At 34.6% G+C, this 25,540-nt stretch overlaps 1 protein-coding gene across 5 annotated transcripts in view; it reads right to left on the reverse strand.

Annotated features, from left to right (window-relative positions):
• The window catches only part of B3GALT1 (beta-1,3-galactosyltransferase 1), a 513,038-nt gene that overhangs the window by 313,413 nt on the left and 174,085 nt on the right, over positions 1-25,540 (reverse strand). For all 5 annotated transcript variants that reach the window (XM_033113024.1, XM_033113020.1, XM_033113022.1 and 2 more), the window contains exon 2: positions 18,633-18,736. The gene's annotated coding sequence lies outside the window, so the exon portion shown is untranslated. The remainder of the gene's footprint in view (positions 1-18,632; positions 18,737-25,540) is intronic.

Below are 25,540 nucleotides of genomic sequence, written 5' to 3' on the forward strand. Positions count from 1 at the left end.
TGGAAAAGATATTTCACAATAATGGAAATAAAAAATAAAAGCTGGGGTCGTAATATTTATAGCAGAAAAAATAGATTTTAAAACAAAGGCTATAACAAAGGACAAAAAGGACCCAGTAATCCCACTTCTGGGTATCTATCCAAAGTAACCCAAAACACTACTTCAAAGGGACATGTGCATCCATATGTTCATTGCAGCATTATTTACAATAGCCAAGATATGGAGACAATTTGGGCACCTATCAATGGATAAATGGATAAAGAAGAGGTGGTATATTTACACAATGGAATATCACTCAGCCGGAAAATAGAATGAAATCTTGCCAGTTGCAACAACATGAATAGACCTAAAGGATATTGTGCTGAGTGGAGTAAGTCAGACAGAGAAAGATAACTGCCATATACTTTTACTTATATGTGAAAACTAAAGAAGAAAACAAGCACAAAAAACAGAAACAAATTCGCAGATACAGAGAACATTTTGATGGTTGTCAGCTGGGAGGGGGGTTGGAAAGTGGGTGAAAGGGGAAGGGATTAAGAAGTACAGATTGGTAGTTACAAAACATTAGCCAATGTAAAGTATAGTATAGGAATATAGTCAATAATATTGTAATAATTATGTATGGTATTAGATCGGTACTAGATTTATCAGGGTGATGACTTTATGACTTTGTAAGTTACATAAATGTCTAATCACTATGTTGGACACCTGAGATTAATATTAATATAATATTGTATGTCAACTGCAATTGAAAAATAAAACAATTATTTAAAAAATAGATGACTGGAAAAAAAAGATATAGTACATATATACAATGGCATATTACTGAGCCATAAAAAAATGAAATGTTACCATTTGTGACAACATGGATAGACCTAGAGGGTATTATGCTAAGTGAAATAAGTCAGACAAAGAGAGATCAGTACAATATGATCTACTTATATGTGTAATATAAAGAACAAAACAAACAAATAAACAAAACCCAAAACAAAACAGAAATGGATCCATAGACACAGAGAACAAACTGATGGTTAACAGATGGGAGGTTAGATGAAAAATGTGAAGGCATTAAGATGTACAAATTGGTAGTGACAAAATAGTAATGGGGATGTAAAGTACAATTAGGGAATATAGTCAATAATATTGTAATAACTCTGTATAGTGCCAGGTGAGTACTAGACTTATCGGGGGGATTGCTTCATAAATTATATAAATGTCTAACCAATATGCTGTACACCTGAAACTAATATAAAATAATACTGAATATCAACTATAATTGACAAATACAAAATTTAAAAAAGAATACATTATAAGTATGTGTATTTATATAAATCACATAGATTTATATAAATATAAAATTGCATTCATAATATAAACAAACACAAAATATTGTAGGAATTTATACAATAAATAAAAACCTAAATAGGTTTATTCCAGGAATGCATTGTTGATTTAGCATTTGAAAATTAATACATTTCAGAATATTAATTTGACAGAACAAAGAAGAAAAATATGATTTCTCTCAATAAATACATAAAAAGATTTGATAAAATTCAAAATAACTTATAGAACACTAGGAATATAAGGGATACTCTTTAAGCAATAAAATGTTTCTACAAAAATATGTATAGCAAGCATCATGTCTAATGATGACATATTGAAATCTTTTCACTTCAGGTGAGGAATGAGAAAAGGATACTTACTGTTACAGCTTCCATTTCAAATTGTACTTTAAGTTCAATGTGTGTCATCAATTTGACAACTTGCCCTCTATCCTGCTTCATTTGTCTTCATAGTATTTACCACTTGCCAACAGATATTATATTTATTTGTATTTCACTTTATTGTCAGAATGTGAGTTTCATGTGGGAAGGGCTTTGTCTTTTGTGTTTGCTGCTGTATCCCTGTGCTGGTCCATGGTGGCTGCTCAATAATAAATGTGTTTTGAGAGAATGAAAGTAATAAATTAAAAAATGTTCTTTATATTAAAATTCAAGTCCTAATTAGTTGTTTTTATGTTTTCATATAATTCATTGTTCCTTTTTTTTATAGATGACTTATTTTTTATGAATGTTTAATTTATTTAGAAAATTTTGAAAATACTGAAAAAGTAGATAAAGGAAAACCTTTTATTCAGAGATAATTACTTGTTAACATTTAGAAGACTTTCCTGATTAAAAAAAAAAACTGCAAAAAATTCTTTTGGTTTATCTCAAATCAAGTAGATTATTAATCTATTTTACTTGTTTTTATTTTTCATATATTTGTCCATTATTTTTAAAGGATGAACACAATTAATTTATTTTCTATTATTTATTGTTTTCAGTGTATTTTTATTAAAATAACATGACAATAAACACCTTTCAGCATTTCTATGATTATCCCACAGAGTGAAAAATTTAAACTGAATTTTTTTAATGCAATGGTATCTGTCTTTTATAAGTTTTACTCTTCTCTCCTGATTCTTGTGATGACCACATATCATCTTTATGCTTATGATTCCCAAATTTGTATCTACATTCTAGATTTCTCTCTGAATTCCAGATTCATAAAGCTAATTGACTAATTTTCATTTCTATGTGAGTGCTTAATTCCCAACTTAAACATAGAATGTGCAAAATCAAGCTCCTACAGTTTTACCCTACAAACACTGCTCTTCTCACTGTCTTCCCCATCACGGTTAATGACAACTCTGTCCTTGTTCAGGTGAAAACCCCTGAACATCATCAATGACTCTTTAGGATGGCAAGGGTTAGCAGCAGACTTGAAATCTGTTTGCACCTTAAACCTATCAGGGAAAGAAAGGGATGACCCACTTGACTTCTGTAAAATATGTCAAGGACAATCCTAGCAAATATACAAAGGGTATTTACTAGTGTGAGAGTCCTTATCTAGGGAATGGTATTAGGAGAATGTTTCTGGCCCATCCAGAGTTATGTTGAAAAAACTACCACCACTACTACCACCACCACAACAACAATCTTGGAATTTATGAATTTGTAAAGCATGTCTCCATGAAAAATATCACGTTATGTAATTAGAGAGGTATAAAAGGAAGATGCTTCATAACTGAAATGACTCCTGTGCAACCGATGTTTCACATACATTATTTAAAGCTCTCATGTTAAACCTGAACCAGAACGTGTCATCATGCATGAAAAAGACATTTTATGGAGACATGTACTATCGTTTCACACCTTTGCAAGGGAAGAATGCTTGGCTTGTGTTTAGTTATTACCTGTATGCATGAATTAGTAAACTTGATACTTAGTGCGATCTATAATCCATCTTGAGTCTGCTTTGACAATCTGACCCTTAAATTTATCTCACTCTTCATAGTTGTGGTCAACACACCCTTTGGATCTGCCTTCAGAATGTACCTGCTAGTCTCCTACTTCTCTCTACTTCCTAGTACGCCATCCGTCATCTATTTCCCAGACTCTCATTAGTTTTCTAAGTGGCATCCTTACTTCTGCTCTCAACCTCTTTCATTCTATTCTCTACACAACAGTCAGTCCCATAATCCTTAAGGAAAAAAGAAAAGGTAAATGGATCACATCAATCTTTTTGTTCTAAACTTTTCAGCTCTCTCAGAGTAAACGCCAAGTTCCTTTCAAAGAACTACAAAGTCCTGTGTGATTTGCAACGTCTCGTCCCTTCACTTCTCTGAACTCGTTTTCTATTGCTCTTCCCCAGACTCACTCAGCTCCAGCCACACTGGACTTACCGTTCATTGACTATACCAGGTATTCTCTCATGTCAAGGTCTTTACGCTTGCTAATACTCTCAGTTGGATTTCTGCATAGCTTGCCTACTGTCTCATTTCCTTCACGACTTCAATTAAATGGCACCTTCTCAGAAAGGTCTTCTCTGGCCATCTTAAAAAAATTGCAAATCCAACTTCAATATTTCTCATCCATTTTCCCTTTGTTTTTTTTTCCTTAGCAATCATCACCCTTTGATATGCCATATATTTCCTTACATATCATATTTATCAACTTTCTCTCCCACTACACAGCTTCCTGAAAGCAGGGATTTTTGTTGTTTGCTATATTATTGGTTGTTATTTTCAGTGCTTGATATAATAGAATGTGCTCAATACACTTGGATCTAAAGTGCATTTTTGTGAAGGGGATAGAGGGGGTTCATGAGTTCTGGGCAGCTCTCTCCATCAAGCCTTGAATATGTGCTTGGACTCCAAATTGATTGACAGCTCATGACCAAATATATTGGCTTTTTAGATGACTACTTCCATGTCCTTCCATAGGGAGTCAGGAGATTTTACTCCATTTCCCTTCTTCTGGGAATTCCTAATCACATTTCTTGAGCCTGACATTGTAGCATTTGTGAGTATTAACGATATCAAAAAAAGAGTTTTGAAGATGTTTTTCAGGTTCTTACAGGCTTGATACAAATCTATTGTTTTGAGGAAACTTTCACTGACTCTGTCACACTTAAAGAAAATTATTCCTTTCTTTTGTTTCTCCCCATATATTTTCATTTAAAAATTTTAAATGTTATTTATTTTTAATAGTGAATACATTCAGATGGCTCAAACTTCAGAAGATAGTTATTCAGTGAAAAATTCCCTTCTAATGGCTTCAATTAGTCATCTCCCCTCTCCTCCAAAGTTATTTGCATAATCAGAACATTGCACAATCTTCTGATACATGTTTGCTCATACATGTAGATCCTCCCTTATTTCTTTTTATTTATATTAATACAAAAGGTAGCATATCATGTATATTGAACTGAACCTGGCTTTGCTCATTTCATATCTTTCGGAGGACTCTCCATATCAGTATATAAAGAATTATACTCATTCTTTTTTATGGCTGTATTATGTTGCATAGATGCAACGTAAGTTAATTAATCATCCAGCTATAAATGGAAATTGAAGGAAGCTACTCCTTTCTGATAATTTTTTATTCTATTTTTCTTTCTATTTTTTATTCATCACTAATTTAAGAGAAAAGGAACATCTCTTCATAGAGAGGGATGCCTATGAAGAGATGCCACTTAAGGCTTCTAAATTCTGAGAGTATTTTAACTGCTTCATAATTAGTAGCAGTTAATCTGTTATGGAATTGTATCCATTATATATTAATCCAGGGAGCCAGAAAGTTCCTGGTGATGATGCAGCAGTTCTTTTGCTTGGTGGTTATTCCTAAGTCTCTATTCTTTGTCATCAACCCAGCAACGTGCATTTATTGAACACTGAATTTGGGGAAAGCACCCTGACTTTAAGGATATAAAGACAAGCTACAAAGATGAATTTGAAACAGAAAAAGGATACCTAGAATATAGAAAATATATAGATCTGTTATGTAAATGGAACCTATGCACAAAATAAAGATAAAGTACTCTTGAAATCTTAACAGAAGGAAGACAATCACAATTTCATAAGTGATACCAAGTAGATGGGCATCTGGGAATGCAGAATAGTATTAGGGAGGCTGTATAATTTCTAAAATTGGAATTCAGATAAAAAAGCACTCCACAGTAAGGTGGTCAGTGATATGAAGACTGAGTAGGCTTTTGCAGAAGAGAAATTGGATAGGCATAGAATATTGGAGACATTTATTGGAAATGAGATAACTTAAGGTATGCTAGACAAAAAGTAAATGAACTGCTTTGGCCAAAGTATAGAATTTGTGTTGGAAAGTAGTGGATGATGATACTAGAAATGTAGGTTTTGAGATCACATTGACAGTTAAGAGTTTTCAGTGCCAAGCTACTACATTTTGACATTACCATATAAAATACGCCAGTTATTGGAACGTTTAAAAAGTCTAACATGAAATAAACTGAACAGGAACCTTTTTTACATCTCCAAGTGTTCATGATCCTGCATTAACATATGATAGGTTGTAGTGAAGGGTAGGGAAGCCTCACGGCAGCCAGATGCTCAGCAGATCTTGATTTGAAGTACATGGATCCCTGAATTCTCCACAAATAATCATATATGAACACCCATCAGGTCTAGTTACTGTTTGTAAACACTTTTGTAATAGTTGAATCAATCCATGAGATTGGGTAGGAGGAAGAATTATGAAGAGAAATTTAAGAAGTTTTAGTGGGCAGTATATTGATAACCTTAACTTTAAAAGTATCGTGAAATAATCTATATGTTATAAAGTATTAATTAAAATTCTACACATTTGTGATTCTACAGTTTTGTCCAGGACACAAAAAATCTAATGATTGTATCCTTGGAACATTCGGGTTGCTTTCACCAGGATGTTCCCTGTACCTTCACTTGTCCTTCTCCTGAGATTCCTGAACCATCTGACTATGTTAAGGTGTTCTGTTATATGTACTCATCCCACCCTATTCCTTTTTAAATGGTGTTCCTCATAATTGTACCTATGGAAAGATTGGGGAAATGTTGTGTTTAATGTTTATCTACACTACTAAAATGTAAACCTTGTTTATTGCCTAGCACAAAGGAGAATTTTAGTGAATGTTCCTTAAGTGAATGAGTGAAGCACCCAGGGTCCTTTGTCTTTTGCTTCTATTGAAAAAACAAAACAAAACGGAATATAGAAGTGACATAAGACAAGTTTATTTCAGTAGGATGCTGAAAACTTCAAAGGAATGAACACTTTAAGAGTTTAGAGTGGAAATGAGACTCTAGAGTCTTGCCATAAATGTCACGTGTAAGTCATTCATGTACTTGTCTCAAACTCAATACTACTTGGAAGACTAAATGCCAAGCACTTCAAGGTAAAGTCTAAGGTGTTTAATTACTGGGAGAGCAGCCCAGTGGTGGTTCAACTTCATTGACATTCTTTTACTGCTACAGAGGAGTTAATATTTCTGAGAGCTGTCTTTAGGGGAGAAAAGGTTTCTATATTTGGGAAAAATCTAATTGATTTTATATTTACATTACAATTCAGAGGCAACTATAAGCTATTTTGTAATGTTTAAAATATTGCTTTTGTTTTGTAAATAAAACGTATTGGTGTTTTTATTTTGGCTTATTGCTGTCTTTTGAGGTTGAACTTCAAGCTCAAGTCAGGACATTTTTAAGAGCATATTTAAAAACTCAAGTGGACCAAACTGAAAAGTTGAGATTTGAAAACCAGAAATAGTCATGAGATGTCTTATACATTAGTATTATTAAAATATTGCAATATTGATCACAATTACAAAGTGATTAATATAATATTTTGGAATTTTGAGTTAATAACCCTTTTTCTATTTGCTTTCATTTACCATTCAGTGCCGTGTTTCCCCAAAAATAAGACCGGGTCTGATATTAATTTTTGCTCCAAAAGACGCATTAGGGTTTATATTGAGCGGATGTCATCCTGAAAAATCATGCTAGGGCTTATTTTCCGGTTAGGTCTTATTTTTGGGGAAACATGGTAGATATATTACCAGAAGGAAAAAACAAATTAGTTCAAAATATCCACTTTAAGGAGTTTTTGTGTTGTGACATCAAGGCCCATTTCCACTTATGTTCACCACACAACTTCTTATAAAGTTAATTAAAAGGTCAATAATTTTATGATCACTTTAATTTATTGAAATACATATAGCATGAAGTTGTTTAACTCAGTGGTTCCTTACATGTCAATTTTAAAAGGATATCCTACTATTCTACTTTAGGAATTTAGAAGCAAACCAATGAAATAATCTAATTATTCAATGTAGTTAATACTTTCACTATGCCAGATAGTATGACAGATCAGCTGTCAGTAAAGGATTGTGGTTTAAACTATCAACCATTATTAAAGAGCCCATAATTAGCTCATGGGGATCAATCTTTTTCTATGTATCATTCTTCAGAAAATATTTTCACTCTCAGTAGGAATAAGTTAGAATCAGCAAATGCGTTGAAAGTTCCAATAACGGTGGCTAAAAGATGGTCAGGCCTCCAATCTTTATATTTATGCACTAGCAATGTTTTTAGGAATTATTGATGATGTCAGATAAACATGTGGCTCTGGGCAAACACCCTTGCCTTTATAAAAAGCACAACATGAGTATTTTTTTTTGTTTCCCTCCTAAATTCTGCCTGTTTTGGCAGGCAGAGAGCCTCTGAGATGCTTGCAGTTACTTTAGTGATGGCTATAGCCCGATCATCCAGATATGGTCAAATTGAGAGAAAATCCCACAAGTCATAAAACAAATATAGAGAAAGAGAATTTTCTCCAGGAACCCCAGGGGAATTTTTTCCTGATTATTTATTATTTAAAAGTGGTGAAATAAAAATGGGCATATTACAGCTATAATTGAGAAGTACCATTGAAGATGGTCAACTTTGTAATTTTCTGGCCATTACTTAACTAGCATTTTAAAAATTTCTAAAGAATTATTCTTGCTTTCTATTTTCTACAAATGATGGTATGCTAAATAAACCCATCAAGTCCTCCATCTGATAAATTAAGACTGACAGAGGCTGAGAACGATTTTGGAAAACTGCATTTTCTGATAGTTCTTACAGGCTTTTAGCGGGAACTCTAAAATTGTTCCTGTGAGGCTATTGTGACATTTAGTGGAAGGTGTTCTCAAAAAAATTCAGATGCAAAAAGGTGAAATGATGTTTCCAAAGCAACAAAAGTCATTGCGAGCGTCAAATTGTAAGCCTGAAGGATAATTAAACATCTCCTTCTCTTGAAACTCCAATTCTTCCCTCTGAACTTGTTTTCAGTGTCTGTCTCTTGGACTGTCTCTCTTGTATGCATACACACACACACACACACACACACACACACACACACACACACACACACACCACACACACACACACACACACACTCCTTACTCCCTCCCCATAATCTCCAAGATTTTCCATAAACTACTCTTGTAGTAGAGCAGGCAAATAATCAAGTTAATTTAACGATGGTATCTTCAGGTTCCAACCTAGCCACACAATCTCACTTGGTTCACTTATTTCCTCCACCCAAATGTTTCTTTTTCTGCTTTTTGCTAGGCAAGGGAAAAACCATTCCTTTCATCCTTTGATGTAGAATTTTGAGATGCTTTGATAAAGCATTATTTTCTCTCTTACTCTGTTTCTATGAAGCATATGTCTTATGCTTTTTTAGATATTGAAGGATTTAAAAACATGTCTACATCTGTACTTATAAAAATTAAGAGTTCTGTTGTTTATGCAATTACAATGACTAATTTAAATAAAAAGTTTTGTACAATCTCTTATTTCTAAGTAACCTCCTCTTGCTTTGCCAGATTAGAAGTTAAATGTAGCAATTCGACTCTCTCTCTCTTAACAAAATACGCCAAATTTTTCTTCAATAAAGATTTCTTTTTACTTCTAAATCCTTGAGTCTCATATATACTGGATTACTATCTTACTACCAAGACTGATGATTTTCACCTCTCACAAAATAAAACCAATAGTGCTACCTTTTAAAAAATCATTTCTGGGACAATGCCTTCAAAGAAAATGTGGTGATTTTTATCAGAGAACATAAAATTGAGATTTACTTTAAGAATTTTTAATTTTAAACATAATGATGGTTGTATCAAATAGTAAACAGTAAAAGTACATACAACTAGTGCAGTTAGAATTTTTCATTTGCTAACAAACTTAGCCAAATTAATTGTAGAGTTGAGAAAGAAAAAAAGCAGGTTAATTAAAAGCAAGCAGACTATTATCATGCTGCAATTATGGAAACTACACAGCTCCCTTAATATAAAACAGAAACAAAAAATAATTATAAAAGTGCAACCACCAAGTCAAAAAAACAACCCATAAAATTCCCCAGTTTTTTCATACAGACAGAGCAGGCTGTTTTGTAACTATTTTAAATGGAGACGCAATCTTTCTTTCCTACTATTTAAAAGGTAAAGGCACTTGGGAAAAGTAACATTCTGATTTAAATTCGTATGAAGTAAGGAAGACTGACAGTGGATCATTTCCTGAGAGCAGGTTTTAATAGGGGCAGGCTGATGGGAATCTGGAAGGAAGAGAAAAGAAAAGAACAAGGGGCAAAGGATTGACCTTAAATATGAATCTGATCTCCTTTAGAAAGTTCCTTGTAGTCAATCCTGAAATTCAGAATAACAAGTCCATCCTTTTTCTTATACTGAGATGTTTTTCCATTCTTGAAATGTCGAATATTCCACTGCTTTCAACTCACCTTTTCTGGTAGGCTCATTACATTACATAAAAAGATACTTGAAAAATTGAATTCTAGGTCATTGCAGAGAGAGCAGGAACCACAGCTGACTGTACCAATTTTATAAATCTCTGACTTCTGTATACCTTTTTTATTAATACTCTGACAGAAGTATATTGAGTCATTACAGTTTTAATTCTTACAAACTTTTAAAAAATCCAATAAGGGAATTATTGAAGAGGCTATCAAATACTGACAGACTCTGCTCTTAACCCTATGATAACTATGTGCTTCTGCTGGCTTTTTGAAACCAGAATATCAATGTGTCCTAAAAACAGTCTTGATGCATTAATAAAATACAAACGTGGTGATGAGCTAAAGAAAACTATTCTTCAGGCCAGAGAATTTCTGCAAATAGAGCAACCGTGCAACATCACTTCACCTAAGCCTGTGGAGACATCTCAGTTCTTCAACATGTCAATACTGGGCTGTGTCATAAAATCGGAGCAGACAGGAAGAGAAAAGGGAATGGAGAAGTTACACACATCTTTAGTTTGAAGCCTAACACATTTAATTTTAGTCTTTCTAAACTGTCAACACTTTTTATCAAAGACAGATTTCAAAACATTAAAATATCTTTAATGGATAGTGGAAAACCAATATACTCTTTGTCCAGTATACCACTAATTCTTAACAGCACAGATTTTTCATTATGTCCAGTACAGGAAACATGGCCAGCTGTGTACTTTGTAAGCCTGAGCTCTCAGTCAGCGGAAACTGCTCTCTCTAGGGCCATCAATGAGCTTCTTAACTCCAGTGCCCCTTCTTTCAACCCCAGTGGTTTGGTTTTCTGTTTGTGTAGTCTTTATTCCTCTTAATCTTTCTGCTGTATTTGGCATCTGGGAACCTCCTGTCTGTTATGCCTCGTTCTACAACTTTAAAGACAGACACTATCCTATTTTTTTCTCTGCTTTCTTCAGTTCTCCTTCACTTTCTCTAACTGATTTAACTATGGGTATAACCCAAAGCTGACTCCTTAATTCACTCTTTTTCTTTGTCTCTTTGGTCCTAGAGAGTTTGCATCCAATCTGGCCTGAAGCAGAACGGCAAAGGAGGAAGATTCATTCCAGCAGCAAAGTCCTGCATTTCAGTAGTTGGTGATCGGTATAATTGAGCACCATGCCTGAGATAGATGTTAAATTCAAAATGTGGCTGTTCTTGAAATACCCTCGCCCTGCTGCCACTTTTGGGTCTTTGCTCTTCCTTTTCCTTCTTCCTGGAATGTCCTTCCTTCCCGGTACTGGCTCACTCAGCTTCTTAAAATCGTGGCTGAAATCTTGCCTTCTTAATGAGGCGCCCCTGACTGTCAGGTCTATTTAATATTGCAAACTGCCCACCTTGATTCCCCTTACTCTGCTCAAATTTCTGTTTTTCTATAACATTTCCAACTTCCAACATATTATACATATATATATATATATATATATATATATATATTATTTATTATATTTATTAGTTATTGTTCCTTATGGTGGCTTTCCCCGATAGAATATATGCTCTGTTTTGTTCTCTCATGTCCCTGTGGCCTAGAACCATGACTGGCACTTAGTAGATGATGAATCAATATTATTTTCATTAAATTGAAAACCTTCCCTATATTATCCACTACCTTTTTTTTCTTTTCAGTGCCAACAGCACAGTCCAGGTTGCCTCGCATGGTAATTAGGTAATTAGCATGTTAATTGCATTTCCTCTTCCCCTCTCTTTAATCCATCTCCTTTACTGTTGGCTGATTTTCTTCTTCAAAACCCAAATTTATCTCCTCATTATCCTCAGGAGCCTTCCCTGGAAGGCCAAGTCAGAACTCTTTATTCTGGAAGGTAAGAACTGGCTCAATATGATTACCAGTCACATCCAGCCTCATCTATACACACTCTTCAATCGACTCTACTCAAGCTGGTATTGGCTTCTTTTCATTTAGGAAAATTTATTGACTTAGCCCCGGGTCCTATGTGACATAATACTAATTTACTGTCAGTTTAGGCAACATAAGCTAGAGGAACGTAAGTTTAAACAATACCATTTGTACGGAAGAAGAAATTGAGTCCACAGAAGAAAGACACTTGGGTAACATAGTCAGGTATATGTGGTCCCCGTCACTGAAATGTATCTCACCTCCACCTTTCATGTTCTGGGAAAGCAAATCATATATATTTGTAAAGGTGCAAATTCAACTTGTGGTTGATCTTCTGCCTTTAAAAGCCATAATTCCTTTCAATAAACACAAATAATAAAAGTTTTGTCCTTCCACAAATATTCGGAAATGCCTTTCCTCAATTTCCTTCCCCTTACCTTAAGAAACACTGATTTATAGACTATGCATGCATTTTCATCCCAAAACGCTAAAGGAGCTCCTTCTCCCAGGAGACATCTCTTGCCGCAAAGCCAGTATCTAACTTGGGAGGAAAGGCCTGGAAATGGACCTGGCCTCTAGGGAAGGCTTATACTTTGCATTGATGAGAAAGCTGGCATCTCAAAATGGTGCCATTCTTTTACTGCCATCTCTGAGTGTTTCAAGGTCTCATTTTCTCACCACTTTCCATCTTAACATGAAGGTTGTTAAGATGATGAAGCTTTTGGTTTCTGCAGTGAAGTTTTGGTTTCTGCACCTACCGCTGCCACCAATACTTACAAGGTTCTTGTTTTAGAAGAACCACCCAAATAATCCTCCTTATCTTATTCCTCCCTTCCTCTGAACTTCTACTTCATTTACTATTTATGTACATTAAACAATCTAGAATTTGACATTATTTTGCCCCATCTTTTTGGGGGAGAGGGGTCATACACTGATCGTTGCAGAAATTCTTGTAGACGTAAATTTTCTTTCCCACAGCAGTGGTTACCAACCCTTGCTAATCAATTAAGTCACCAGTAAAGCATTTGAAAAATTCCAGTTTGAGAGGCCCTACTCAGAGCTACAGAAACTGAATCACTTGTCTGGTTTCTAAGGAATCCACATTTCAAAAAGCAACGCCCCCCCCCCCCCCCCCGCCCCGAAAGATTCTGATAATCGCCCAGACAAGGGTAGGAGTGCTTTTCATAGTTTACCTGGGGCTTAATAAGTAGCATAATCTCAAAATACCTTTTGACATGAAAATTATTCACTTTTAACTATGAAAAATTCAGGACCAAATCTTCTGATTCTGGAGATTACTGATTCATCTAGGTTTTAGATTCTAGCATTTGATTTTGTGAGTACCATGTCGTATGTAAGAAAATTTTGGAGTTCAAAATATCTAAAATTTCATCACCTATACATATATACTTTTGTGGGAAAAGCCATATGTGACATATAGCTGTGGATTCTCATTTTTCTTTTGACATAATATTATGTTAGATATTTCCTAATGTCATCATTCTTTAAAGCAGTGAAAATAATATTCTACTGGGATGGGAGTACGGATTAACTTAATCATTTCCCCACATTTCGACTTCTTTCTGTGTAATTGTAAATATTATAATCGATATCTTTGAAATAAACATTTCATTGAATATTGATGTAATTGTATTATAGTTTATCTTTTTAGAAAATACTTATTCTTTTTACAAAATATGCATTTTACTCTTTAACTGTTCCAATCTTGGACACAATTTTTGTGATGGTCTCTCCAATTAGCTTGTTTTCTTGTTTTCAGATGTTTAGAACCATTCTTCACCAACCACATCACCGTAAGGGGCCATGAAGTTACTCAATCTTGTTGGCACATTCACCTGATTCCTATATTTGGGCCTGAACTCCCTATCACCATATTCTCAAGGGTACTTTCTAACATCAACCACACTGCAGGGAGAATTGTAAATGGTATAAATCAGTGTACTTAACGTGTGGCCCTCAGGATACCTATAATAGAATAACAGACCTTTGAAATTACTCAGACATTTAGATGTGAGGTCTAAGAGAATAAAATTTAAACAAGACCTCAAAGTAATTTTTATGCACACCAATGTTTGAAAAGCCAGTCTCCCATATACTAGGATATCAATAACTTAGAAACCTAGATTTAAAGTATATCCAATGACAATATGCCTCTTATCATTCTACTTCCTATAAAATTAGTGTATGTATTTAATCTGTGATCACTAATACAAGACAAATATTTTGTCCCTCTGCTCCATCCTTCCTCCACTAGAGTGCATCTTTTTTATAAAGTAGAGAACATATCTATTTTATCTGGATCAGCCTCCCCTGAATCCTCTTCTTTACTAGGCTCTAACCTTGGGTTCTCTCCTTGGTCCATTTAGTCCAGCTTTAGCAAGATCCTATGGAGTCATGTTAGGGGAAATCCGCTTCCCTTGGTATCTGATCACATTCCCCATCCCCCACCATCCATATTTTTTCACCCTGGCTTGCCCTCAACAAGAATCCTGTTGAGACAATCTAGCAAGGATCCCCTAGACTCTTAGCAATTTTTTATCCACTGATCCCTACCCTGCTCCTTGGCTGTAAATGTCTATTTGTCCTTGTTGTATTGAGAGTTGAGTCCAATCTCTCCTCTACTGTAAAACTCTATTGCAGTAGTCCCTCTTGAAAAAGGTCTTCCTATCTTTAAAAACTGTCATGATAATTATTTTCTTTAATATAGATATTTTGCTATGTTTTGAAGGTAGGGATGTGAAAATCCCTACCGGTGTTCCTTACATTGGAGAAAATAACCCTCTAGTATGAAAGTTTTCTCACAAGGACTAGTATTTACAAAGTAATACAACAAAATCTAATGCAGAAATATGGGCCAAGCATACAGAAAAATTACTATAATTTGAGAAGATTATGAAGAATTTCTTCCTATGCCTATATCTGCATGGCTGAAATGAACTAAATACAAACATGAGAAATGCCTAATTTGTCGTGGCATATATATATAATACTGCTGTTCATGCCAGAAAGCTAGCTTTAAATAACATCAAGCATGACCTGATTTAATATGAGGATCTATAGAATACAAATATTTCATTTTTAGAAACAAAAATATCTTTGATATACTCTGCACATATTCATTTTAATGGTGTATTATTAGAAAAGTCTTTCCTGTTATGACCTCTTTCTATAAGAGAATAGTAATGTGGACTCCACGTAGAAAGATTAATTTCGTTTGAGCCCTGAGAAGAAATTTATCTGCTGAGACAGACTCCCCATCGTCAACCATGGGCCCAAATTTAATAACTAGTAGGAGCATAGTGGCCATTTGCTGACAGGGGCTTCTCATGTACTCTATATACTGGGAAGAACCTCAGACTGAACTCTTGGCTTCCTGCTCTATGCCTTGCTTGTTTACACCATCCAAATCAATTATTATAAGGGTATTCCTAGTTTCATTTTGACAAATGGATTAATACCTTCCCCACTCAATCATAACTGCTCCATAATAACCAATCAGGATGCATAATGCTGAACAATTAGGACTGTATGATTAGGACAAAAAGTGTATGAATTCAGAGACCTTGTATACATGAAATGGACCAAACTGTGAACCTGGCAGATACTTTCAAGATTAAAAAGCAGTCTCCCCTTTTGCTCAGTGGAGCACAATTTAGGTTGCTACCCAAGTCAGTGTTTCCTGGGCTACAGCTCTTTTTGCTCAAACAATTGTGTTTTTTATTCTTTATTACAGTCTAAAATTAATTTTGGTTTCCAGTAGTTATACACATACATACATACATACATACATACATACATACATACAAATGACGTCAGAAAATTAAGTTCGCGAACTCATCCTAAAAAGAGTGCTACATACCTCATTGCTGAATACCACTACAGTCACCATTGAAGCACTCCCTTTGGGAAGCTATATCCCGAGCCAGAGCCTAATCCACCCTTCAAAACAATTTTGGAACTCTTTTTCTGGAATGGTCATCAGAGCTGTCATCGTATTACCCTTGATGTCCTGAAAGTCATCAAAATGTCTTCTTTTCAATATTTCCTTTATCTTCTGGTAAAGAAAGAAGTCATTGGGGGCCAGATCAGGTGAGTAGGGAGGGTGTTTCAATACAGTTATTTGTTTACTGGCTAAAAACTCCCTCACAGACAGTGCCGTGTGACCTGGTGCATATTCATGATGCAAGAGCCATAAATTGTTGGTGAAAAGTTAAGGTCATTTTCATCTAACTTTTTCAGGCAGCCTTTTCAGCACTTTTCAGCACCAATAGTATACTTGGTTAACTGTTTGTCCAGTTGGTACAAATTCATAATGAAGAATCCCTCTGATATCAAAAATGTTAGCAATATCGTTGCAACAAGTTTGCGAACTTAATTGTCAGACCTTCGTACGTAGGTATATACACACACTTATCTCATAAAACTGTGTTACCACAGTAGATATTGCCAGGGGAAAGCTCAAATTCTTAATCAATGTCATTACCAAGTAAATACTGAAGATATTTCTAGTGGCTAAGTGTCCAGAGTCTTCTGGGCAGTGTCAATATCTTTTGTAATCAATTGTTTTAAAAACTAAGACAATGAGAAAATATTACACACCTATTAGAATGGCTAAAATTCAAAACACTGACAATGCCAAATGCTGATAAGGAACCCTTATTCGTTGCTGGTGGGAATGCAAAATGGTATAGTCACTATGAAATACAGTTTGGCAACTTACAAAACCAAACATACTCTTACCACATGGTCAAGTAAATACATTCCTTGCTATATACCTAAATGAGCTGAAAAGGTATGCACCACGAAGGTCTGCAGAGAAATATTTATAGAAGCTTTTTTCATAACTGTCAAACTTGGAAGCAACCAAGATGTCCCTCAGTAGGTGAATGGATAAACACACTGGGGTCCATCCAGACAACGGAACAATATTCAGCAATAAAAAGAAATGAACTATTCAGCTACAAAAAGACATGGAGGAAACTTAAAAGCATATTACTAAGTGAAAGAAACCAATCTGTAAATACGATATATTATATGATTTCAATTATATGACATTCTTGAAAAGGCAAAGTTTGAGGCAGTAAAATGATCAGAGGTTGCCATGGTTTCAGCGAGGGGAGGAAAGGGTGAATAGGGGAGTAGGGTGTTTTTAGGGCAGTAAAAATATTCTGTATGATACAATAACAATTGAAATATGTCATTATATATTTTTCAAAACCCATATAATATTCAATACAAAGTGAACCCTGTGTAATGGATTTCAGTTAATCATTATCAATATCGGTTCATCCACTGTAACAAATGTACCACACTCATGTTAATAATAGAGAAGACTATGTGTGTTTGAGGGGAAGCGTATGTAGAACGCTCTGTAGTTTTCAATTAATTTATCTAAATCTGCTTTAAAAAAAAAAAGGCAATACTTAAAACTGAGGTTATAAGACTAAACCAAACCAAAATAAGACAAAAATCCTGGTAAAAATAAGACGGCTTCTAGAATTGTGACCAAAGGGTATTTTGTGCCAGTTTTACATGATGATACCACTGAGCATCTTAGTTGTTACCTCTTATTCCTCAGGCCCAGAAGAAATGCCAAAGAGTGTCCCATTAGCTTAAATCCTATGATTATGCAACATTCAGTCTGGGTGTGAGTCAGGCCCCAAATCTCTTGAACCGTTAATCATTTTTGGAATGACTACTGAGATGACTAAATCAGGACTTACCAGACAACGTCAATTATTGAAGTGAGGCCTAAGCTATACAATTACTTCAGACCCCTGAAGGCTTTATGACCCTTGGGGCAGAATGTGTCTTTCGTAAACTTCCCCAGAGCCCTAGGACAACAAGGGGTCCTGCTACTATTGAGATGCTTCTGTGGATTCTCTAGGAGAGAGCTAATAGGGAGGAGGCAAATACTCTGAGTTCAAGTTTCTTGATATTGAAAAAGAATTGCTAAAACTAAAAATACTGGTAAATCTTTAGGTACAATTAACTTCATGTGAAAATTTAGGTCTCCAACTAGCGTTCTTTACTAAGGAAAACTCCTCTAAACATAGACTCCAACAACAGAGATGCATACACATGAAAAGCAGATGACACTTTAGGGCTTTCAAACAGGAAAAAGCTTCCATGGCTCCCCAGCACTGCTCCTCCAAACGACAGTTTACAGATGCAGTAAGATTCAGTCCCTTCAGCCTGGAGCTGCCCTGGAGCAGCACGGCAGAGCTGGTCATCTCTGGTTGTGAGCAACCTCTGCAGTGCATCCTAGCGACACCATCATTGTCTGTGTGCGCATGACAAGAACAAGCTTGAGAAGCACCTCACAAGAAAATATCTGTTGACAATGGTTTAATCCAAAATGGCTCGGTGGGTACTTGGCAATTCCCATTGTGTCTCCATATCATCTCACTTTTACATAAGGATAGTATTTGCCAAGGAATTATTTCTGAATGCACTACACATGAAAGGTATAAAATATGAACTACTACAAAGCTGTTCACAAATTCAACGTGCCCTTAATACTTCTGATAATACTGCCTATTTTTACATCACAATTTTGTTCATTTTTAAAGTCTACAAAACGAAAAGTGGGAATCGACTGTTACCTTATAATGAAAACTCCCGTACTCGTCTCAGTGTAAAACATCCGTGTCTTCACACAATCCCTCCACTCCGGGACTGAGTAGTTCTTGAAGTGTCTCTACCGGGTCTAAGGGGAAAGAAATATATATAAATACACTTCTTGGTATGCTCCAGCTAACATTAAACTCCGTTTCAAATTGTTTAGATTCTCTTTTTGCCATTTCATGAAATTTCCACATATCTTGCATCAAACTATCTTGTAGAAAATAATCAGCATTTTTTAAAGAGCACGTATTTGAAAAGGGAATTGTCTTTCTTTAAATCATTTATAATTTCCCCCTTATCCACCTTTGAATGAATGTGCCTTTACCTGTTAAAACGTCTAATGTTAACTATTTTCCATGATTGTTTACTTACTACTTTCCCCTAGATTATATTTTTATTCTTTATCTCATTAGTAATAGCAAATGTTTCTGCAAGAGAAGTAGAAAGTTGTTAGGATTATACAGTCCTTTCTGTGGCTTCACTAAGACTGTTTTATTGCTTTACTCTGAAATAAACTAACACATTTTGGTCCCTAATCTCCAATACCTAACTTTCTCACCTAGATATCCCTACTGGAGCCCTAAGTACCCTATCAAGTCTATAATAATACTGGCCTGAGCCAGTGAAAAAGCATCCTCTGCCAGCATGTTCTACAAGATAGCCTTCTGTCATCACAAAGTTTTAGGCATTCTGTTTTGGAACTAGCAAAGAAAATAAGCTAGCTTTGGCAGTTGATCATGTCCTGCTGTAATTCAACGAATCCGTTTTCTACAGGCTTTACTTGCCAGGCCTCTTCTTCCCATTTCCTGAAAACAGACTATTCAATTCTACCCAAACCTCCTTTCAATGCTACCCAAACACTACCCTCTACAACCTTAAGAATTATATTTGGTTGAAAATGTATTTTAAATCAGACTTGTAGTAGAAATATCTCATTTGAGAGCTCTTTCTGAACCTCTACATTTTGTACATGTTATTCACCCACAGAACTGTCTGGAGCATAGGGGAAACCAATAGTGTAGTGCTGTGTAAAGGTCAGAGAAGTCAGGAAGTCTGGGCAGTGTTACCAGCTCTAAAATGTGCCTCCCCCCGCCAGACTGGCTTGATTTGTCAAATAATCTACCTATGGAGGCTCATAGTACAATAATATAAATTGGATGGTACTTCTGAACTCTGACTACTTCTCAGAATCTTATTTTGCATATCTTTGGAATTCCTAAGAGCAAGTCTTTGGAGACAGGAGAAGTGGAACCAATACATCTTCCAAGGAGAGGCACACAAAAGGTATATATATATAAAGTGTATATATATATATATATATATATATATACACACACACACACACACACACACACACACACATATATGTGTGTGTGTGTGTATATATATAAAAGGTATATATATATAAAAGGTATATACATATGTTATAAATATAAAAGGTATATATATATATATACACATATATATATGTATGTATATATACAGTCCTTCCTTATTAATATTATTTTCAACATGGGTAATTTCTTGACTCTCATTAATCCTTTTAAATATCAATGGGGACAATATAGATATATCTAAAAACCTTAAAGTGAAGTGAAATGATCCATATACAAAAAGTGCATATTTTATGGTTACATTTATATGATGTTCTAGAAAAGGAAAAAAAGAAAAAGACTATGATTATAATCAAACAGTGTTTGTAAGAAACTAACTGGAATGTAGCACGAGGGACCTTATGGTAATAATAGAAAAATTCTACCTCTTGATTGGGGTGGTAGTTATATGGGTGCATACACTTGAAAAAACTCCATGGAACTTTGCCCTTAAAAATCTGTATTTCAGTGTAAGTAAATTATACAGCAATAAAAAATGAACAAACAATGGGACTCAAAGAGACCTCTCAGTTTTGGAATGATTTTGAATCCGGGAGTCTTTAAGAAGGAATCTCTATACCTCCTTCTGGGTAGTAAAAAACAATTCTTCATTCTTTCATTCATGCATCCACTTAACAAAGATTTATTAAGCACAGATATATCCAGAGTTAACACAGGGGCAGCATGTTAGAGGAAACAATGTTAGCAAAATAGACACAACCTCTATTATGAGCATAGATTCTGTTGGGGGAAAATGAACAATAAAATGGACAAGAACAAAGAGTTATGGCTGTAGCATTAAGGGGAGGTCCATGCTTTAAGTGAGATCTTGCACAGAAACAGAATGAACTATTTTATGCTAAACCCCAAGCTCATCTGAGCTGAAAATATTGGTGTTCACTGAGTCACTAAAAGCTGTTGGAGTGATCAGACCAAAGCAAATCAAATAATGTTATTCTCTTAAACCCAGCCTGTATATCCTCTAAGTTTACTGAATCAAAACATCGAAATATTTTTCATGTCAAATTTCATTGGGACAATGAAGTCTTTCTTTTTTTTTTTTTTTTAACAAAATTTAAGTCTTCTACACTCTAGGCTAGGGCAACTTATACATACAGCTGTCCATAAGGATAACATGTTACAAGACTGCCTTTCCCATGAGCAAATCCCAGCTGGGAAGACAGGTGCATCTACTTCTGGTGAGAGTGCTGCCAACGAGGGATTTGCAGGCTCTCCCAACAACAAGCATTATGAATACTTACAATAAATCCAAGCTTGTGACAGGTGCAGTATTTGATATACAAAATATAACCATGAATACAGCAGCATTCCAATAAGAAATGCTTTCAGATAAATACATCTCCTGGACCACCAATCCCACACACACTTTTAAATGAAGTCCTCCCTGTGGGCATTCCAATTTTTAAAGCATATGAAAATTTTTCTTAGCCTACCTGGTACTAAATATCATCAGATTCCTTTTAACGGCTTTCTAACCTATTTTTTTTCCAAAATTCTCTCCAAAATGGGAGGAACCATTTATGAGATTTCAAAAATGAAATAATATAATTAAAAACAAAACAAAACCCAAACCATCTTGTGAAACTCTCTAGAAGGAAACCTACATGTTTTTTTAAAAATTGTTCTAAGAGGAAACTTGCTATGAAACGGAATAGTTCAAAAATTAGCTTTCGAGTGAGAAGCTTACTTCACACCAAGACCACAATGGGCAGATGGATGCTTTGTATTTAATCAACCAAACATCCACAACATTACCTCTTACTGGCCTCTACTGTCCTTCCCAATCTGTGACCAGACAACTTAGGGTTTGGGTTGCATTCTATTGGCAGGAAAGAAAATGGCTACTAAAACTCTAAAGTAACTGGGATTCTAGATAACTCTCTCACACATGGGAACCATTCCATGTATTCACAGAAAATATTGTCAGATTGCAATCCAAACTGAGTATCTTTCTTACTCTGGTCAAAAGAAATCCTCTATTGATGATTAGGAAATATGGTCCTTGCTTGCATAGGTTTAACATATTTAAGAAATATGTATATATACATATAAAGACACACACACACACAAACATATGTGTGTGTGTGTGTGTGTGTGTATATATATATATATATATATATATATATATATATATCAAGTAATACATATTTTTTAATTCCATGTTTTATTTTTATTCTCCAACCAAATAGTTGATGATTAGAATAGTTAACACAAAGGGACATTTTCCTAGCGTGTTAGTGTAATTTTTCTTCCATTTTTCTAATGTTTTCTCTCCCAATCTCACTTTAGTTTTGGTTTCTATTCTTTCTTTCTGCCAATGTGAATGTCAGCTCTCTGTGTTCCCAGTTCCTTAGTCATTCTTTGATATTCACTGGTATTTTAAGAAATACTTTAAGGAAAAACGTGGTATTGAGTTTGTGAGATTTGAAGAACTTAAAAACACTGGCATTTAAGATTTTTTAATCTCAGTCCATTGGATACATAATTGTAGTGCAAAATTGTAGTTAATTTCTAAAGGTTTTGCATTGTCTCAAGTTTTCTTTTCCACTAAACTCTCAGAGATGTCACATCATGACATTCAGTTCACAGGGTCCACAGGCCTGTACCCACTGGTAAGACAAGCCTTTCCCATGTGTCCTTAGAGCCAATTTTAAGCAGATCCAAGTTTAATAAATTTATTAAAACTAAAATTTATCTAATTGCACTGAAACATTTTGAAAGATGAAATAAAATCTTTGTCATTAGTGATTTAGGATTGAATTTTTCCAGAGGTTCAGTTTTAGGAATTAGCTTCACTGCATAGCTCGTATGCATACTTCAGATAAGTTCAAAAGTGTATATTTAAGTCCCAACATGGGCCAGTGACTGTACAAGACACAATGGATACGTACATAAAACATGACTCTTCCTCTAAAGTAACTCATAGCTTAGCCAATGAAGGTAGAAAGACATAAACATAAAAAGATAATTTAATGCCATTTGGCAAGTGCTATGACAAATGTATACACCAGGCTATGGAAAAAATGTAGGTTGTAGACTCTATTTTCCAAATGAGGTGGGAAGGACTAGGATATGTTCTGTATATATTGACTGAGTATCTAACTTTGGGATATGTGTCATCTAAATGAGTTCTTAAGATACTGTTCTGATTATTAGTTGCAGAATTTATTAAATACTTACACATTTGGTTTTGCTCTGTTGTTTCATTCAATAATCTTTTTTTAATAGTTACCATGTGACTAGTTCAGGCAGAATTTTCTCACCCATAAAATGCACATACTTATACAGTTATTGTGATATATAATGAAATAATATATGTAAAATACTTCGTACAGTACATGGTACCTGGTATGTGCTAACTGTTCTCCCCTCAAAAAATAAAAATAAAACTAAAGAAAGCAAAAGAAAAGAAAAGACAAAAAAGAGAGAAAAAATAAAGCTCAATCATCCCAACTAAAGATTTGGTTTACCATTGTAACTCTCTGCCCTTGGGCAAAATTTTCATGTTTAAAAGATCTGGGATTAGTTATCACACTTCTTCCCTTGGAAGTCATCCAACTCACCCAAACAGATTGCTTGGTGTTTATATCTCAGGGGAGAGACACACATTCCTCTAAGAATAGGACTCATATGGGGCACCCATCTGTAGGTAGAGGTAAGGTCTCAAGGGAGACAGGTGAGTTATGGGAGATCCTCAAGGTTTTCACAGAGATCGTGCATATTATGGGTCTGCATATTCCTCTTAAACACAATGGATGGACAAATTTGAAAGACTTTGAAATGCATTGAGAGTATCTTTAATGGAAAGAAGGCATTATCTAGCACACCCCTTTTTGGTTATGTGATTCTTTGGAGGGCAACTGAGCTATTTTACAAAGTTGTAAATTGTAGATAACAGATAGTTAAAATGATAATTATTCAAAGATAAGCAAATTCCTTCTGGTAGAGGGAAAATTGATTTCTCCCCACTCCAACCCTAAGGAAAAAAGTCAGTTTTGCATCTATTCATAGATTCATTTCAACATTCCAGATTCAACTATGTACGTGTGGTATTTTGAATGCCCTACTGAGCCAATTGATAACATCTTATTAGTTTCCTCATTAATAACCAAATTAAATATAATTTTTGATAGTTTTTTATGTTTATATAAGGATCTTGAGTTTGCCCCTTTTAAAATTATTCTCTAAAAATATTATTTTATAGTTTTGTTTTGAAGTCTCATAATAATTTAATAAATAATCTAAATGATTTGGGGGTCTATTAAACCACTATCTTCTAAACATACACTCTCATATGAACCCAGTGTTCATGTTTATAGATACAACTATTTCGGCATCAAGAAGTATTAGTGATGACCCAACAATCCCTCTCCTGGGTGTCTACCCAAAATATCTGAAAACATTTATCTGTAAAGCTATGTGCTCCAAAGTTCATTGCAGCTTTATTTACAGTGGCCAAGACATGGAAACATCCAAAGTGTCCTTTGATAGATCATTGGATAAAGAAGTTGTGGTATATATACACAATGGAATACAATTCTGCCAGAAGAAAAGATAAAATAGTGCCATTTGCGACAACATGGATGGATTTTGAAATTATTATGCTAAGTGAAATAAGTCAGACAGAAAAAGTTGAGAACCATATGATTTCACTGATATGTGGGATATAAGACTGAAAGCAACAAAAGAACAAGAGAAACAAATGAAGAAACAAAATCTTATAGACACAGACAATAGTTTAGTGGTTACCAGAGGGTAGGGAGGGAGTGGGGTGGGAGATGAGGGTAAAAGGGATCAAATATATGGTGATGAAAGAGAACTGGCTCTGGGTGCTGAACACACAATGTGATATATAGATGATGTATTACAGAATTATACACTTGAAACCTATGTAACTTTACTAACAATTGTTACCCCAACAAACTTTAATTTTAAAAAAAAAAGGAAAAAAAAAAGAAGTATTAGTAAGAACAGAGACAGACAAAGGCTAATGATGACAGTGCACAAAGAGATTTCCACGAACAAAATACTAGGAGAATTGTCACTACTGTGCATACTATATTGCCATACTAAATATTAAGAACCTGTGTATAGCAAGCTAATGACATACTCACATGGTAAACAGATATTTCATTTAAACACAATATCTCCTACTACATTAAAAACCAATATCATGAAATGAAATTTCTCAGATTTGTAGATCTTTTTGTATTTTACTTCAAATTATATTTTGTAAGAGGTATAAGCATAATATAATATCTTCTATTACATTAAAAACCAATATTGCAAAATTAAATTCTTCAGATTTGAAGATCTTTTTGCATTTTACTTGAAATTATATTTTGTAAGATATATAAGCATAAAGTGTTTATGCCTGGTTTTAATTTTGCATATTTTTAAGTAATTTTAAGTAATTGTCATGAAAATGATTTGATGCTGGGGTTCAAAAAAGATTTTTTTCCTCCTTGTTTTTCCTTTAAAAAGACTCTATA

This window comes from Rhinolophus ferrumequinum, chromosome 8 (genome assembly GCF_004115265.2).
Source record: "Rhinolophus ferrumequinum isolate MPI-CBG mRhiFer1 chromosome 8, mRhiFer1_v1.p, whole genome shotgun sequence".
Classification (NCBI taxonomy): Eukaryota; Metazoa; Chordata; class Mammalia; order Chiroptera; family Rhinolophidae; genus Rhinolophus; species Rhinolophus ferrumequinum.